Source organism: Tenrec ecaudatus, chromosome 1, assembly GCF_050624435.1.
Source record: "Tenrec ecaudatus isolate mTenEca1 chromosome 1, mTenEca1.hap1, whole genome shotgun sequence".
NCBI classification, from domain to species: domain Eukaryota; kingdom Metazoa; phylum Chordata; class Mammalia; order Afrosoricida; family Tenrecidae; genus Tenrec; species Tenrec ecaudatus.
In genome coordinates, this window is record NC_134530.1 from 9,592,166 (window position 1) to 9,610,282 (window position 18,117).

At 45.5% G+C, this 18,117-nt stretch overlaps 1 protein-coding gene, 1 long non-coding RNA gene and 1 pseudogene across 6 annotated transcripts in view; 2 read left to right on the top strand and 1 right to left on the bottom strand.

Annotated features, from left to right (window-relative positions):
• The window catches only part of LOC142444734 (uncharacterized), a 32,521-nt gene extending 18,803 nt beyond the window's left edge, over positions 1–13,718 (bottom strand). The window contains exon 1 of one of the 2 annotated variants that reach the window (XR_012783929.1): positions 13,614–13,718. This is a non-coding gene — a long non-coding RNA (uncharacterized LOC142444734). Of the gene's footprint in view, positions 1–13,255; positions 13,311–13,613 lie in introns of those variants that run through there. The other variant, XR_012783928.1, reaches the window with a different exon arrangement.
• LOC142431099 (peptidyl-prolyl cis-trans isomerase D pseudogene) lies at positions 7,989–9,195 on the top strand (annotated as a pseudogene).
• Positions 13,719–13,755: 37 nt separating the features above from the next.
• Positions 13,756–18,117, top strand: part of ZNF557 (zinc finger protein 557) — a 35,927-nt gene continuing 31,565 nt past the window's right edge. For 3 of the 4 annotated variants that reach the window (XM_075545871.1, XM_075545910.1, XM_075545900.1), the window contains exons 1-2: positions 13,757–13,838; positions 16,205–16,470. The gene's annotated coding sequence lies outside the window, so the exon portion shown is untranslated. Of the gene's footprint in view, positions 13,839–16,204; positions 16,471–18,117 lie in introns of all 4 variants that reach the window. The other variant, XM_075545879.1, reaches the window with a different exon arrangement.

Below are 18,117 nucleotides of genomic sequence, written 5' to 3' on the forward strand. Positions count from 1 at the left end.
GCGCTGAAGGCTTTGGCCAAGAACAAGGCTCTAGAAATTGATGGAATACCAGTTGAACTGTCTCAGCAAACTGATAAAGCATGGGAAGAAGTCACTTGTCTATGCCAGGAAATTTGGAAAATGCTTTGTTTCCTTTCTATATTTGGACCCTATTTGGACCCTTTCTGAAGAAAGGTGACTCAACAGAATGGTCAAATTATAGAACATTATCATTGATATCACATGCCAGTAAAATTTTCCTTAAGGTCATCCAACAATGGTTGCAGCAGTACATTGACAAAGAGCTGCCAAAAGTTCAGGCCAGATGCAGAAGAAAATGTGAAACGAGGAATATCATTGCTGATGTCAGATGGTTCTTTACTGAAAAGAGATAATACCAAAAAGACGTTTACTTATATTTTACTGACTATGCCAATTCATTTGATTGTGCGGATCATAACAAACTATGGATAACCTTGAGAAGATTCAGAGTTCCAGAACACCTAATTGTGCTCATGAAGAACGTGTACATGAATTAGGAGGAATTTGTGGGAACAGAATAAGGGAATACTAAAGGGTTAATATCCACAAAGGTGTGAGTCAGGGTTGTATCTTCTCACCATACTTGTTCAATCTGTATCCTGGGCAAATAATCCGAGAAGCTGGATCACATGAAGAAGAATGTGGCATCAGGATTAGAAGAAGGCTTATCAACAGCCTGTGATATGCAGATGACCTTGCTTGCTGAAAGCGAGGGGCGCTTGAGGCACTAGCTCATGAAGATCAGTCTTCAGAAATGAATTACAACTCGACGTAAAGGAGCCCAAAATCCTCACAATTGGGCCAACAGGTAACATAATGATAGATGGAGAAATGTTTGAAGTTGTCCAGGATTGTATCTTCCTTAGAGCCGCAATCACTGTTCATGGACGCAGCAATCAAGAGATCAAAGATGCCTTGCACCGTGTAAATCGGCTATCCACGTGCTCTTTAGAGTATTGAAACACAAGTATGGTACTTTAAGGGCTACGGTGTGCCTGATTCAAGCCAGGGTATTTCCAATTGCCTCATCTGTCTGTGAGAGTTGGACACTGAATAAGGAAAACAGAAGAAGTGATGCGTCTGAACTGTGCTGGTAAAGAACAGTGAAAGTACAGCGGATTGCTAAAAAGACAAAGAAATCTGTCTTAGAAGAAGTATGGCCTTGGGCTCACTTATTTTGGAATGTTTCCAGGAGGGACATCACTGGAGAAGGACATCATGCTTAGTAAAGTAGGGGAGCAGCGAAAGACAGGAACCCCCCAAGGTGATGGATTGGTACAGTAGCTACAGCAATGGGCACAAGCATAGGAACAGTTGTGGAGGTGTGCAGGACCAGGCAGTGTTTCATTCTTCTGAGTCTGAACTGACTCGATGGCATCTAACAATAACAAAATCTTCGTCTGTTCATTTCAGAAAGCTTGCATAAAAATGCTTGTCACTGTCTTCTTATGAGGACGAAGTGTGTTACTATTTGAAAATAATTTCAAGGTCTGCTATGGATTAAATTATGCTCCCACAAAACATGTCTGAGTCCAGACCTCCATGCCTGTGGCTAGAAACCCTTTTAGAAATAGAATTACCTTTTCTTTGATTAATGAGGCCATCCTTGTAGTGTGTCTCCTAAAACTAATCACGTTTGGCTGATGCAAAGAGCAATAGAGACAGAAACAAGCAAACACTACTGTGGGCAAACTGATCCCACAGGAAGATGGCCAAGGAACCAAAGAAGCTGAAAAGAGAAACAATTCCCCCTGATCCCCGGGGGTTGACAGACAGGGAGCCTTTCATTACAGCAATGCCCTGAATTCAGATTTCTGTTTCCTGTTAGAAATAATTATCTGCTGTTGGAAACAATCCCCATGTGGCATTTGTTCCAGCAGAAAGGGAGCCATGTGGGGGGAGGTCAGATGCTCACAGGCATCTTCCCTGGAAGCAGTCCCTGCCAGAATGCTGTCTCCCCACACCACAGGAGTAGGCTTGCTCCCTGCTGCTGGAGACAATGGGTTAATGGTCTCGATCAGTTGAGCCAGGGAACAGGCCAAACTGATCTGTGGCATCCAAGGTTAGGCTGCCATCCTGTATCTAGGATCCGCCCATCTTGTCACATGTATACCCCCAATCCCTCCTCTTCCTACTGTGTATGTTCCTAGACCACCCCCTCTCATTACTGTATTACCTATAGCACAGCCCCTTCCTGTGATGTAGGTCCTCACCTGTAATTAGGGGGCTTGCATGTCCCCAGAGAATATAAAAAGCCTGGGCTACCATTAAACTCTCTCTCCCTCCACGTGGACCATCAAACGGGGCTGAGGTGAGCATGCTACCATGAATCGTGTCTGACTCCATTTATTTCAATACTTCTCTTCTCTCTCTCATGCTCTCTATAACTTTACTATGATCTTTACTTATCGCTGTACAATTGTGCCTACTGGACCTGTAATGATGTGTTAGGGGCTGGCTTCCCCTGACAGAGCCAAGACAATGTTCAAATGCCATAAGTACATATACACATAACTTTTTTAAATAGAAGATAAACACTAGTGGGTTGTTTAAAGTTCATGAGGTAAAAAAAAGAAAAACTTCAAAGATCATGGCGTCTTGCACGTGGTTTGTGAAGACTTTAGATTTGCCAACTTCAGAATAGCTCGTTTCCAATCTCTGGAAGAATCTGAGCATTAGAATTTCCCAAGCTACTTTGGCATAGGTCCAGAAGCATCACTAGGTCTCTGGCTGATTCGTTCCCTCCCCAGTAGTCCATCCAAAATAACGACTCCAGGGCATCCTGGACCAATCTGGAATGGCTACGTGCCGCTTCTCTTCCACCTAAGTGGAAGAACTGCAGCGAGGAGGAATGTACTGCTCTGCCAGTGCCTTCCCGGTGGTGCTCTGCAGCGCTCCAGCAATGCTTCAGCCTGCACAGAGAAGTCAGAGCGGGTTCCTGCAGTGACAGCCACATTCTTAGTGTCTCTGTGACAGATGTAATTGGGGAATGGGCGCTCTCCAGGGTACTGACATCGCTGGTATGGGTACTGCACAGGGAAACCCAGGGAGGGACACGTTGGGGAGCAAGTGGGGACCTCTGTTCATCTCTTTGATGGCAAAAAGAAAGGCCAGAACATAAAGATAATTTTTTGTAGTTCGACCTGTACACAGTCAAGAAATAATTTTTAGAAAAAAATGTTGAGTCATATACTCCAGGTCTTATACAGGCGACACTTTATTATGCTTCACAGATATCTTGTATTTCACAAAATGAAGGTTTGGAGCGTTGCAGGAGGCATGAATTTGTTCATGTGGCTCTTGTATCCAGAGTCCCTAACTCCCACTAAATGAGCTTTCCCTGCATGGGTCTGGTTTAAAAAAAAAAAGTGGTGGAAGATACTGGTAGGATTCACCTGTGATTAATTGCAAACAGGATTCCCTAGAGTGGCATCCCGCTATGTATAATATGAAACTTCTGAGAAGCTGTAGTAGGGATCTCCTTGCCAACAACAGCCAAGAGAGGAGTGCGTCCTCTGGACCCAAGATTCCTTAGCAGTGAATGCCTTGGATCCAGACAACAGCTACACATCAGAAGGGCAGCAGAACCAGGAGCCAGAACATGAGACCGAGTGATGGACTTCCCAACCCATGGAGCAGGTAGAGCTGAGTGCTCTTATGCAAGAGGCTGGCTTCTAGAGTGGAGTGTCTCTTGGCACCTAATTGAGGAAGTTCGGCTTAAGCTGACCTGTGAAGCCCCCCAAAGCTTGAGCTGAATGCCTTCACGTTGAGGCTTACTGCAGAGTGGTATACCCTTAAGAGTATTTGTTAGTAGAATTTACAGAACTTTGTTGCAGGCTTTGAAAAACAAGGGGCGTCTATAGTAATCACTTCTCACTGACACTATAACTTGTTAACTTCCTTAATAAACCCTTTAAGCATGAATTTTATCTGTAAGTTCTGCATAGCCATGGCAATGAATATTGGAGCTCCAGGAAGTAAAATAGAGAACACTAATTAAGATATCACAACTCTACAGCCATCGTTATGGATAGTAGAACCCAGAGAACTAAAATGTTGTTGTTAGATGCTATGGAGTGGGTTCCAACCGGGAGAGACCATACGCACAACAGAATGAAGCACTGCCTGGTCCTGCACCATCTTCACGATTGTTCCTGAGCCGGAGCCCATTGTTGCAGCCTCTGTGTCAATCCTTCTTGTTACAGGCCTTGCTCTCCTTTGCTGCCCCTTCATGTTACCAAGCAGGATGTCCTTCTCCAGGGACTGGTCTCTCCTGACGGTATGTCGAAATTATGTAAAGTGAAACCAAATAGAGGACACTAATTAATCTATTACAGCAACCCTGTTTCAGCAAGTGTGGTAGATATATAGTCGTTTGTCAATTTGAGGATTAAGAGTGTAGGAGTGGATTTTAGTTTCTCAATCAGATCACAGCCAATGGGTCCTCTGTGTGGGCATGGCCTTCTCCTGAGAATTCTGGGAAATCCAGCACTTCCTCCTTGGAGGTGGGAGACACTTTCTCTCTCTGCCAATCCCTGGAAGAGATTGCAGCTGACAAGATACATGGAACTACCCTAGTGCAATGAGCCAGACAAGCCACATGGGTGCAACCAGACCTCTGAAGCCGGAGAAGCCACAGAGACCCCTGCCAGTGCTGAGATGCTTACAACACCACTGGATCCAAAGACTTTCTACCCACTGGCCTGTGACCGTCCTGCATTCCGCATCACCGCACGTTGTTTCCTGAGTCTGAAGAGGACTTTATAAATTGGTATCGGACATATGGGCTAGTATCAGATTTATGGACTTGGACTGGACTGGGTGGGGATGCTTTCTCAATGGTCAATGTCTCTTGCATATAAAGCTCTTTCTTATACATCTGCGTGTTTACAGATTTGTTTCTCTAGTCTACCCAGACTGACACAGCAAGACTCTCAGCAGCATTTTCCCAATAGTGTGTGCTCGCGTCATGTCTCCATGGCACATTCTGGTAATTCTCACAACAGTCTAACCTTTGCCTAGTGGTGTTGCACAATGAGCAGACAACAGCCTCGTGTCAACACGACTTTCATATGGATTGTGAAGCCAAGCATTTTGCTTGAGGCTCACTTTACTGGAGGGTTCCATAACTGAAACTGCAGTATCTCTGGTGTGCGTCCTGGTGGGTGGCAGGTTAAGCCTTGGGCTGCTAACTTGAAAACAGCAGCCACTCTGAGGGAGGAAAATTAGGCGTTCTACGCCATAAAGAGTTACAGTCTTGGAAATTGACACGAGCAGTTCTACTTTGACCTAGCAGGCTAACAGCATGGAGGATTTTTATGCCTAACACAGCCAAGAAGGGAATATGGGGCGTTTTGACTCAGACAACTCATTCAGTGCATATAAACTGCTGTTAAGGTCCTAGTTTTGGAATCTGGAGCTTATGTGTATAGTGTTCTTATAGCCCCAGAAAGTCCAGACCTACCACTTTGAACTTAGAATATGGCGATCACACAAGGGAATTCTACCAAGTAATCAGGGAAGAGCTATCACTAATTCTACACAGACTACTCCTTAATATAGCAAGGGACAGCAAATTCCCAAACTCATTCTTTGAAGTCAGCATAACTCTGATTCCAAATCCAGACAATAGAAACCACAAAGACAGAAAACTACAGAACAATATCCCTTACTGGGGTAGTTACATAATTGCATGTCAACTCTAAGATATATAAAGGTATAGGGGGAAAAAAAGTCTAGGGTTGGCATTCAATCTGCCAATCAGGTCACAGCCTGATGGTGCCTCCTCCTGGGTGTGGCCTTCTCATAAGGAGGTCCTGGGAACCTCTCCCTGCCCTCTCTGCCTTCACCTTCCTGCTGGCTGACTCTGATGGCTGCCAGAGCCACCGCCATTGGATCCACATGACTTTGCACCCACCGGCCTGTGATCTTCCTGCATTCTGTATCATTGCATGTGGCTGCGTGAGTCTGAAGAGTGACTCATGGACTAGCATCGGACTTATGGACTTGAGTTGGACTGGGCTGGGATGTTTCCTCGATATACAATTACTTCTTGTTTTCCTACACATAAAGGAGTGTCACTGGATTTGTTTCTCTAGCCAACCCAGCTTCACACACTTATGAAAATAGATACAAAAGTTCTCCAAAAAATTTTAGCAAATGGAATTTTAAAATACCAAAAATAAGTCACCGTGGCCAATTGGGATTCATAACAGGGATGCAATATTTTTTAAAATCTATATAACTCACTATATAAACAAGATAAAGAATAAGAACCACATGACCATATCAATAGGTACAGAAAAGGCATCTGACAAGAACCAATACCCATGCCTAATAAAAGAACTCAATAAGACAGGAATAGAAGAGAAACTTTTCAGCATAATAAAGGCCACGTGGGGAAAAACAGACCCAATCACAATGCGGGGAAAAGTGAAAACATTTTCCCTGGAAATGAGAACTAGACAAAGGTGCCCCTTATCACCGCTCTTATCCAGCATTGTGCTGGAAGTCTTAGCCAGAACCAATATAGTTGGGCAAAGAAGTGTTTTCAGATAATGATTTTATGGAGAGAAAACACCAAACACTCAACAAAGACTGTTGGAAACAACTGAGGACTTTGCTCAAGTAGCAGGATAAAGATTAACAAGCAAAAGTCATGAAGATTCCTGTATGCCAGTGAAGAGAGACCCAAAAGAGACATCAGAAAACCAGTATCATGCACATTAGCCGCCGGAAAGATGGATACTTAGAAACAAGCCTAACCAAATAAACAAGAGCTGTACAAAGAAAATTACAGAACATTATTACAAGAAACCTTCCCAAATAGAATAGCCCGTGTTTATGGATAGGAAGAGTTGATATTGTGAAAACGTCAATATTGTCTAAACCAAACTTACTGCTATGAATTTGATGACTCACGGCGACCCTATGGGATGGGTAACTGCCCGGAGTGACTTTCCAAGACCGTGATTGTTTCTCCCTCAGGGAAGCCAGTGGTTTCAAACCACCGACCTTTAGGATCGTAGGCCAACAAATAACCACTTTGCCACCAGGGCTTTTCAGTACAGCTTGAAACAGTCTACAGATATAATTCTGATCCAAATGCCAAGTCATTTTTTAAAGTAATAGAGAAACGAATTACCAACTTATATGGAATGGGAAAACACCCTGGATCTGGATAAGCAAAGAAAACGTATCAAAACGAAGAATGAAATAGCAGGCCATGAACTACCCTACCTCAAAACCTATTACACAGCCACAATACTCAAAAACAGGCCAGTATTGGTATAACGATAATCAATGAAACAGCATAGAAATCCAGGAAATAAAAGCATGCACCTACAAGACATGACCAAAACAAAACATTAAATGGGAAAGGGACACTCTCTTCAACAAATGGAGATAGTAAACCTGGATCTCCAACTGCGCCAGAATGAAACAGGAACCAACCCTCACCCCACGCACATAACCAACCCAAGACGAATCAGTGACCTGCATGTAAACCCCAGAACTACCAGGGAAGGTCATGGTGGAGATCTTCTCCATCTTGGCCTCCAGTGTGGGGCTACCAGGCTGCATCTTTGCCCCAAAGGGCTGTGTTATTCTGGCAACGTCTAATAAGAACTCCTAGAAAAGATTGGCGGATGGAACTGATTCTGGAAAACCAGGCCTTCTAATGATGTACCCCTAAGTGTCTAGAAGGTTTCTCATAGGATTCTGCATCATAAACAAACACGCTCGTTTTATTTTCAGATTTTATAAAAGTAACAGAAACTATTTGATTTCTTCATTTACCAAGTTTTCTCTCTTCCCCCACCCACCCACCGGCATTTTTTTCTTTTGTTAAGTTGTCCTTGTGTGCAGTACTCTCACCCAGCCTTCATAGCTCACGTAAGAAACTTGTCTCAGGCTAACATTAACGTGCTAGTCCTGAAAGACACTGTAAAAATACCTAAATAGGTCTCTCAGCCCGCTTTCAAATGCGTTTGGAGGTCAAGATGTCGCACCCGGCCCCCCAAACGAAGCCCTCCAACCCCAGCAACCCCCGAGTCTTCTTTGATGTGGACATCGGGGGGGAGCAAGTCAGTCGAATTGTGCTAGAGCTGTTTGCAGATATCGTCCCTAATACTGCAGAAAATTTTCGTGCATTGTGTACTGGAGAGAAAGGCATTGGACCCACAACTGGAAAACCACTCCATTTGAAAGGGTGCCCTTTCCATCAAATTATTAAGAAGTTCATGATTCAGGGCGGAGACTTCTCCAATCAGGATGGGACAGGTGGAGAAAGTATTTATGGGGGAAAATTTGAAGATGAAAATTTCTATTATAAGCATGATCAGGAAGGTTTATTGAGCATGGCAAACGCAGGACCCAATACAAACGGTTCTCAGTTCTTTATCACAACAGTGCCAACTCCTCATTTGGATGGGAAGCAATGTGGTGTTTGGCCAAGTTATTAAAGGAATGGGTGTGGCAAGGATGCTGGAAAACACAGAAGTGAAAGGTGAAAAACCTGCCAAATTGTGCATTATTGCAGAATGTGGAGAATTGAAAGAAGGGGCTGATTGGGGAATATTCCCCAAAGACGGCTCTGGTGACAGTCCTCCAGATTTCCCTGAGGGCGCCGAGATAGACTTGAAAGATGTAGATAAAATTTTATTGATAACAGAGGACATAAAAAACATTGGAAATATTTTTTAAATCCCAGAACTGGGAAATGGCCATAAAGAAGTATGCCAAAGTTTTAAGGTATGTAGAAGGTTCAAAGGCTGTTATTGAGAAAGCAGATAGAGCTAAGCTACAACCTATAGCTTTCAGCTGTGTGCTGAATAGTGGAGCTTGTAAACGAAAGATGTCCAATTGGCAGGGAGCCGTTAATAGCTGCTTGGAGGCCCTTGAACTAGATCCAGCAAATCCTAAGGCACTGTACCGCAGAGCTTAAGGGTGGCAAGGATAAAAAGAATATGATCAAGCACTGGCGGATCTCAAGAAAGCTCAGGAGAAAGCACCTGAAGATAAAGCTCTCCAGGCCGAACTGCTGAAAGTCAAGCAAAAGATAAAGGCACAGAAAGACAAGGAGAAGGCAACTTATGCCAAAATGTTTGCTTAAGGAAAAATTGAATGTTGCTTAAATGTTATGCATTGGCTGTATAAAGGCAATAAGAAGATTTAAGGGTGTTGACTAATGTGTCCATAACATGTTTCTTTTTATGCTTTAGTTTCCCATTGTTTATTGTTTAGGAATACTTATTGATAAGGCCTCTTAATAAAAAGTGTTACGAAGTCAAAAAAATACCTAAATAATGCATGTGATATGTATTCGCTTTTGTTTTTCCTTCTGACTCCTTTAGCATTTATTCTGTTTTAGCTCTTTATTTGGATTTTTCCCCTGCATGCAGGAAGGCATTAGGTAACTTCTTATTTATTTTACAAAGGTATCCTCTAGGAACCTGCTGGCTCAGTTGATTCAGCACTGTGCTGCTAACTGAACGGTTGATGGTTTGAAGCCACCAGCTGCTGTACGTGGAGATACATGAGGCAGTTAGCTTGCGGAAAGATTGACAGCCGGGGAAGCCCTGTGGAACGGTTCTACTCTGTCCCAGAAGGGGTGCTGCGAGTGGGACCCAACTCAATAGCAGTGGGTTTGTCCTTAATTTTTTTCATGTAAGGAGCCCTGGTGGCATAGTGGTTTACAAGTTGGACTGCTAGTCACAAGGTCAGCAGTTCAAAACCACCAGCACTCTCCCGAGGAGAAAGATGAGGCTGTTCCAGTAAAGATTCACCGCCTCGAAACCCACAAAGGCAGTGTGACTCTGTCCCATTGGGTCGATATGGGTCGGACACTACTCGATGGCAGTGACTTTGTTTTGGAAGTGTGCTTTATTCCTTTTGCTTTTATTTTGGGCCCTAAGACCAGAAGAGACTATGTTTTTTATTGCAGTAACATTTAATGGCATAAAACTAACTAGGATTAAGGGCACTTATCAGTCAGTTCTGTCCCCTCACCTTGGAGCAATCACTCCATCTATTCCTTTCCCAACCCTTGCCAGCCACTAACCTGCTCTGTTCGTCTAGATTTACCTCTGGGTAACTCATAGAATGCATTCACCCAAACGAACCAAACTCACTTCCAGTGTTGATACAGATTCATAGTGCCCTGCAGGGCTGGGCAGAGCTGCCCTTATGAGTTTCTGAGACTGTAACTCCTTCCAGAAGAAAGTCCCATTGATTTTTGTTTGGTTGTTTTACCCCCTGGAGGAGCTGGTGGTTTTGAACTGCTAAACTTGTAGATTGCAGCCCAATGCGTAACCATTATGCTCCATCAATGCATTCATAAAACAATTTTTTAAATTTTTGTCTTTTGTATACCACTGAAGGAGCCCTGGTGGCCCTGTGGATTAGACATTGGGCTGCTAACTGAAAAGTGGGCAATTCAAACCCACCAGCTCCTCCAAAGGAGAAAAATGAGGCTGTCTGCCATCATAAAGATTTAGTCTTAGACATGAAAACATAATAATAATTTATAAATTATCAAGGGTTCATGAGGGCGGAGGGGGGGAAATGAGGAGCTGATACCAAGGGCTCAATTAGAAAGCAAATATTTTTAGAATGATGATGGCAACAAAGGTACAAATGTGCCTGACACAATGGATGGATGGATGGATTGTGATAAGAGTTGTACGAGCCCTCAATAAAATGATTTTTTTTTAAGATTTAGTCTTAGAAATTCTGAAGGGTAAACAAGTGGCCATCTAGCTGAGAAGCAACAAAGCCCACATGGAAGAAGCACACCAGCCTGTGTGATTATGAGGTGCCGAAGGGACCAGTTATCAGGCATCAAAGAACAAAAAATGATATCACTGTGTGCTCACCTCCCCAATATAATCACTGAAGACAAATGGGTGCATAAGCAAATGTGGTAAAGAAAGCTGATGGTTCCCAGCTATCAAAAAATATAGTGTCTGGGGTCTCAAAGGCTTGAAGGTGAACAAGTGGCCATCTAACTGAGAAGCAACAAAGCCCACATGGAAGAAGCACACCAGCCTGTGTGATCACGAAGTGTCAAAGGGCTGAGAACAAAATATCATATCATGTGAATGAGGAGAAATGTGGAGTGGGGACCTAAAGCCCATCTGTAGGCAACTGGACATCCTCTTATGGAAGTGTTACGGGGAAAAGACAAGCCAGTCAGGGTGCAGGGTAGCAACGATGAAATATACAACTTTCCTCTAGTTCCTAAATTCTTCCTCCCCAGTCACTATCATTATCCCAATTCTACCTTAAAAATCCAGCTAGACCAGAGGATGTACACTGGTACAGATAGGAACTGGAAACACAGGAAATCTAGGATGGATGATCCCTTCAGGACCAGTGGTGAGAGTGGCCATACCAGGAGAGTAGAGGGAGGGCGGGGTAGAAAGGGGGAACCGATTACAAGGATCTGCATTCTACATATAACCACCTCCCTGGGAAACGGACAACAAAAAAGTGGGTAAAGTGAGATATTGGACAGTGTCAGATATGACAAAATAATAATTTATAAATTATCAAGCATGAGAGAGGGAGGGTGGGCAGGGGAGAGAGGGGAAGAAATGAGGAGCTGATACCAAGGGCTCAAGTAGAAAGAAAATGTTTTGAGAATGATGATGGCAACAAAGGAACAAATGTGATTGACACAATGGATGTATGCAGGGATCGTGATAAGAGTTGTACAAGTCCCCGGTAAAATGATTAAAAACGACAAAAAAGATTTAGCCTCAGAAATCCTGAAGGTACAGTTGTCCTACTCTGCCGTAAAGGGCCATTGCTATATGCTGGAATCAACTCGATGGCAGTTAAGGATCCCTGTTGGCACAATGGTTAAAGCCTTTGACTGCTGGGGGATTGGCAACCCATTCCTTAATGACGGCTCCTATTTACATCGAACACACCATGTACTGATCACAATCATTCTCTATTGATACAGGAGGGCAGCAATGGGCTCAAGCCTGTCAGTAATTGTGAGGATGGTGCAAAAGGGGTCCGTGCTTCCTTGATATACATGGGGTAAGTCAGAACTGCCTCAATGGCACCCATCAACAATACCAGTGTGTGGACCCCCTAACTACCTACACCCAGGAGAGAATGAGAGGCAGGGGCTTGTGTCTGTTTTACTCAGTCTATATATACTCTATGATTTGATCAGGGATACTCACTGAATGAACACCGAAGCATGCACAAACACATACAGGAGTACATATGTGTGTGTGTGCAGCTACACATATGTATACACACAGTCTGGAAGGATACACATAACATCACGGCGTTTGTCTCTGGACAAAGGGGCAGGGAATGGTCTGAGAGTGAGGCTATTTTACAAGCTTGCTACCACCATCTTTCATTTTCCTTACATACTTTCCACCTTTCATGCGGTGCGGCTCACCACTTTTGTATCAGTCTGAGTGGGAATTATTTGCATTTGCCTTTTCTGACAGATTTCTACCTTCACAGGGTGCAGCTTTCTTTCGACGGTCTGACTGCACATCGCTCCGTTTGGCTGTGCCAGATTGGAGAAAGGATCAACGAAGTGTTCAGAGTTTTTTGCACATCCTCCTATGCAAGCATGGCAGGGATCCCAAACACCGACTCCTCCCACTTCCAGTCTCTTTTCGCTAGAATTGATCTCTGCCCATCCGTAGCCCTGTTCCGCCCAACAGTCATAGTGGCTACACGTTTCATAGTGCTCACCCACCCTGCTGCTTAACTGCAAGGTAAGCAGTTCAAAACCAGCGAGAGACAAGGCTTTCTACTCCCATAAAGAGTTATTCTCTCCGACGATTGAATTGTATGATACTCGAACTATATGCCAATAAAGCTTTTGAGGAAGAAGACAAAAATAAGAGTTACAGATTTGTAAACTCGCAGGGGCAATTCTACCCTGTCCTATAGGGTCCCTATGAGTGGCATCACTTGATGGCAGGTAGTTTGGAGTTTGAGATAGCCCTGCCCTAATGAACGCTCACAGCTCCATCCAGCCCTTTAGCAAGTCTCCGCCCCCAGGGCCACCCTGAATTCTAGTATCTACCCACCAAGCCCGCCCGAGGCCACGTCCCCAAGTCTAGTTCCCACCCACAGTCCCAGCCCACCCAACTTTGTCCTAGCCCAAAGATCCACTTTCACCAGCACTCCTTCCTAGGGCACGCCCATAGCCCCACTCCCCCAACTAGTCTCCGCTCCCAATTCTCTTACCTACCCTGTAAGCCTGGTGCCAGCTCACAGTCACGCCCCAAGCCTGGTTCTAGCTAGCGGGACTATTGTAAGCCCCACCCCTGACTGGTCTCCGCCCATCGCACCGCCCCCGAGACTGGCCTCCACCCACAATTCCAGGTCCACTGATTCCGCAACCTCAGCCCGCCTATTGCAAGTCCAAAGCCCCGCCCCTAAGGTTGGTCTCCGCCCACAACCCCGCCCCCGACTCTAGTCGCGGCCCTTCTAGCCAGGTGTTCCTAAGAGCCACGCCCCCAGCCTGCTCCTGCCCACAGCCCCGCCCCCGACTCTAAAGAGCCACGCCCCCAGCCTGCTCCTGCCCACAGCCTCGTCCCACGCTGGACCTGACTGCAGCTCCGAAACGCACGCTGTGCAGCTTTGCATTCCCTGTAAACGCTGTGCCCGCGGCGGCTCGCGACCGCAGCCCACCGTCCGCGCCGCGGCGCCGGAAGCTCACGACCGGAAGCGGAACTGTGGGCGGGTCCTGGGCGGGGCTGCAGGTCCCGCGCCGGAGGGAACGCCGCGGGCCCCAGGTTCCGCCTGCGAGCCCGACGGGACCTTGGGACCCGGTGAGTAGTGCGCGGGTCGGGGCCCCGCTTCGGAGTCTGTGGAGACGTGAGCCGCCGGCCGCCGGCGTCCCTGCGCCCCTCCTCGGAGCCGTGTCCTCCTCCCCCGGGGCCTCGCAGTTCCGTGGCCTGCCCGGAGAACCCCGCTTCCATCACCCTCATCCCGGCGTTTCCAACGTTCAGGGTTGTCACAGATCTAGGGGGAGAGGGAAGGGATGCTCTTGCTCTCAGGAGCCCTGGTGGCGCGACGGGGAAGTGCTGACCTGCTAAGCCAGACGTCGACGGTTCAAGTCCACCGTCTACTTTAAGTTTGCCCATCTCTGAGGAGCCCTTTCTGACTTATCGCGACCCTATTCAACCAAAACCAGACTCACTGCCACCGAGTCGATGCTGATTCATAGCGACCCGATAGGACAGGGTAGAACTGCCACTGCGGTTTTCCGAGACGGCTGTAATCTTCACTGGAGTCAAAAGCCTTTTCTGCAGAGCGGCTGGCGGTTTCAAACTGCTAACCTTGCAGTAACAAAAATATGCCACCAGAACTCCTTATAGCGGCCCTACAGGTCAGAGTAAAACTGCACCTATAGGTTTCCAACGCCCTTCACCAGAGCAGCCTTGTCTGTCTCTCAAGGGTAAGGAGAGACAGGTGACTTTGAACCGTCAACCTTGCCGTTAGTAGCTCAATGCTTACTTAGGTCATTGCACCATCAGGACTCCTTCCATAAAGATTACGACTTAGCCCAATTAGGGCAGAGTTAGAATAAACCCGCAGACACAGCACAACAGCTACTGGCATCTAGTGGGTGCCGCTCAGTGTTCTGCCATGTTCCCATTGCCCCCAACAGATCGGAGTTCTCCTGGAAACATCTATAATGCTAAGGAGGGGAAGCCCACCTCCAGGGCCCAAACTAAAGTGTCTGAATAAACTGTGGAGAGTTGAAATTTCAGCTAAGACCAATGGGTGGGTAAGGTGTGTTTAAGGCAGCTAGACCAAAGCAAAACATCGTGTGATGCAGACTCACAGCGACTCAGAGGGTTTCCGATCCTGTAAGTCTTTATTAGAGTAGACGGCTTGATCTTTCTCTTTCAGAGCGGGGGTGGGGGGTGGGGGGTGTGTGTGTTGGGGGGAGTGTCGGAGGGGTGGGAATTGAACAGTTAGGGAGACAAAACCAGATTGCTAGTAATTGTATGTATATTTATAAAGATAGATATATAACACAAGAAATGAACTGTTAAATTATATACAGATAGATAGCTATATAATACAAGAAATGAACAGTTAAATTAGAAAGCAGTACCAATGGCTCAGTGCAACTCACTCCCCTGAGAGAGTTGAGAGACATTAGCAGTGCTTTAAATCTTGAGGGCCGCCAGTTAGTCCTCTGTAGAGAGAGCTAGGCTATATCAGCACAGGCAGCAAACAGCAAGGCAGGTCACCGTCAGCCAGGTCACCAACCGTCAGTCCCCAGCTCCAGAGATGTACATTCCAATTGTGTGGTCTTAAAGGGACCTCAACTTACAGCGACACAGTCCACCAGCTAAGCGTCCCACAGGTAGTGCAGCCTGTAAATTGAGGCACAGAACAAGCAAGGCAGCCGCACCCTTGCCTGATGATCAAAGAGCGAGGTGAGGCTCAAGCCATTTCTCTCCCCGCCCTTCAATTAATCCCACTTGTGTTTATTGGCCAGGCTGGCACAATAAACTAATTATCTCAAACCGCTAACCTTCCATTTAGCAGGCTGGCCTTTACCCGAGCAGGCTCCTTGTAAAGTGGCTAAGAGTCACCATAAAATCTCAATTTAGCAAACTAAGTTGAGAAAAATCAAATGCTTACGGTATGAAGCTGCTCTGGCCCATGCTGGGCAGCAGGTGGCAAGCTAGGAATACATGAATGCTGCCAGCCCAGCAAACTGGGCCCTGTTGACATATACAGTCTGTAAATACAAACAAGAAGGGCAGACGGCTCACCTTCAGTATTCAAAGCCAGTAGCATAGCATCTTCAAGACTGTCTCTCTTCTACAACCCCCCTCACCCTCTCCCATGCCCCTGCTTCCCTTGCCACATCTCCTCTCCTCTCACCACTAGCTGTAATCTTGACAGCCTTGGAGCACCAGGCCTTTCTTCCACGGTGCTTTGGGAGTGGTTCTAATACCAACCTTTAGCTTAGGAGTCAAGTGCAAATCATTGGTGCCACCCAGGGGCCCAAACAAGTAAACAGAGGGACTTTACAGTATAGGATGCTAAGAGAATAGAAAGAGAAATAAAATGTATTTCTCATATCCTACATGGAACATCTAGGTGAAATTTATACATCATAAAATGTCCCTCTTCCCATCTCAAGATCCTTAACTTAATCGTGTCTGTAAAGTCCCTTTTGCCACACTAGGTTCTGGATCTACAAGTTCCAGGGATTAGGACATGGCCCTCTCTGGGTCAGGGGACGTTCTCTCTGCCACAGAAGCTCAGGACCTGGGACCTGTGATGACTGGAAGGTGAAATTTGAGAGGCTACAGATGAGAGAGTGAAGCAAGCTGCTTACGACCCCTGTTTCCCTCTAAGAAAGAGTGAACGGCTGGCCGTTGGGAATGACTGAGGATTAGAGTCAGCAAAAAGAGAAAGTATTCCCAGGACAAGGTGAGCTCTTGGGACCTAATATTCTTTGCTTATGAAGAGTGTTCCCCTTTATATAATATTTATACATATAATATTTAATATATATAATATATATATAACAAAGTATTGTGCTTACCTGGCAATCCTATTTCCAAATGTAACCAAGTCGAACCAAATTTCAAAGCAACATATAGACACAAAGATATTATTATAGCACCATCTCTAACAGCAGAAGATGGGAAGCAACACGGATGCTCACCTCTAGAAAAATGATTGAATTAGCAATAGATTTTGCCTTAAAGTCACATGACATGATTTCCCCCTTGTGATCATGTTTCCAGTGTTATGTGCATTTGGGTTCATTTAGTTATTCGTTTTCTGATGTGAGGCTTGTTGCTGTTGTTTTGAAACATGGCTCCAGAGTCGAGCCTAATAAAACATTGTCAGAGCTGAAAGAGCCCTGGTGGCATAATGGGTTAACTGTTGAGTTTCTAACCCCAAGGTTGGCAGTTCAAACCCACCAGCTCCTCCATGAGAGAAAGATGAAGCTGTTTGTTGTCCCTTTAAGAATATCACCCCACCCAAAGGAGCAATTCTACCCTGTCCTATAGGGTCACTGTGAGTCAGAATAAACTTGATATCAGGCAGTGCGTTTGGGTTTGGTTTAATTGCAGTCCTGTCTCCTCATCCCAAGATTTCACCACCCGTACTAGCTTCTCTTTACTTTCATTTATCCTCTCAGCATCTATAAGCAAAAGGGGTGTGTGTAATTTATTTATATTCTGTATATTCTACACTCTTTTATTTTCTTTTTTGAATGAAATTCGACAATTTTCAGATTTAGAATGTGCCAGCTGAACTCAGGAGGTCCCAGTATTGTTGATAGCATCCAAAGCATCATATTGGGACATAGATCTCTGTCCAGAAGGATTATGGCATTGACCTTGGCTACGGTCAATGGCATGGAGCTTCTTCACAACCTGTTTTATTTGGCACTAGCTGGCCTTGACACCCACAGTGAACTCACGTGGATGGCTGTCTTCGATTTTCTCAGTGGTCCGGGAACCTGATGATGGTGTCGTGGTCAAGCTTGTTGTTCTTGGAGGTGCTCGTCCAAGGTTGCTTCAAGGCGTAGCATCTCGGGCCACACTATCAGAGTGTGTATGTGTGCGCATGGCTGTGTCTGGGGACACCTTCCAGCGCTGCCTTATTGACCTTCAAAGCCTTTGCTTTGGTTTCAGTTTGGGGAATGGCAAGGACTTCTTTCTCTACTTTTGGCACCATCTTTGTAAAAAGGGGCAACGCCTCATCTTTACTTTTTTTGTTGTGTTTTGGCCTTTTTTTGTTTCACCTAACATTTTATGATAAGAACATCAATCCTAGAGATCCTTCTGATCTTTTCTATGTTCATTTCCAGTCACTGGAAATACATACTGAGTCAGTTAGGAGTCCTTGCGGCCCATGTATGTCGCAGTAGGGCTGCACTCTATAGTGCAGAAGTACGTAACGCTTCTCGTCTGTGGCACCTCTGGCTGCTCCGAACGCTCCAACTTGGGGGTCAGTAGCTGAGTAGGTTAACTGCTTGCACCAGTCAGGGTCTCCTCTGACCCCATGGCTCTCCTTAATTTAATGGGAATTCTTTTTGTTGTTGCCATCTTTTGCTATTAT